The following is a 796-nucleotide window of genomic DNA, read 5'->3' as shown; positions in this document are numbered from 1 at the left end:
AGTGGACGGACCGGCTGACCTGGGAAGGGCTCCTGGGCCTACCCGGCACCTGCCGAGCTGACTCCCACTCCCGACTCTGCCGTGCGAGTCTCGGACCTTGAAAGTTTTTGGATTCTTCTGAATCAATAGCATGGTTACACATATGTTGTCACAACAGCCCTATTCTGTTGCATACTGCGGTTTGTCTGTGTGCAGAAAGGCCAGCTGACCGGATGTACACTTTATGTAATTATACATGTGCCTAAAATGTGCAGTAGCAATTTGAAACACTTCACAAAGTGTATGAAACTGTGGCCTTAGCTTTTTAAAAAGGGCTTTCCTTTTAACTTTTTCTTTTTTTGCTTTTGTCAGTTTTTGAGTCTCTTTTTTTAATCAAAAGGAAATGAAGTTGACATAAACATCCTTAAAATACTCAGAAGCTAGTAAACTAGAAAAAAAAAGTACTTGAATGCTTACAATGAACAATGTCCGAAGTATTGGAAATGAAGCTTTGCAATTGTGATACTTAGTGTTAAACGTTAATTTTGGGAAAGTAGACCGTTTGCCAGCTCCTACTTGGTTGCTACTCTTAAAAGGTGTTTCAGGCTGTTTCATTGAATGCTTATTTTTTCAAGAGAGGAGACCTAGCTGGTAAAAGAAAACCAACTAAAGAGCCCTGAATGCTTATTTTATAAGGATTAAAGAAGAACGTTTTTTGTACATTTTGTGGTTTATAAAAAGAATCTTAGTAGATTCCTAGGGACTGGAGACATTTGAGATTTTATTCTTCTTGTCAATACTTTTGAATGTCTTATCA

The sequence above is a fragment of the Fukomys damarensis genome, unplaced genomic scaffold, assembly GCF_012274545.1.
Source record: "Fukomys damarensis isolate Sample0158 unplaced genomic scaffold, DMR_v1.0_HiC HiC_scaffold_14, whole genome shotgun sequence".
In the NCBI taxonomy this organism is placed as follows: domain Eukaryota; kingdom Metazoa; phylum Chordata; class Mammalia; order Rodentia; family Bathyergidae; genus Fukomys; species Fukomys damarensis.
Note: the sequence above shows the minus strand (reverse complement) of the source record.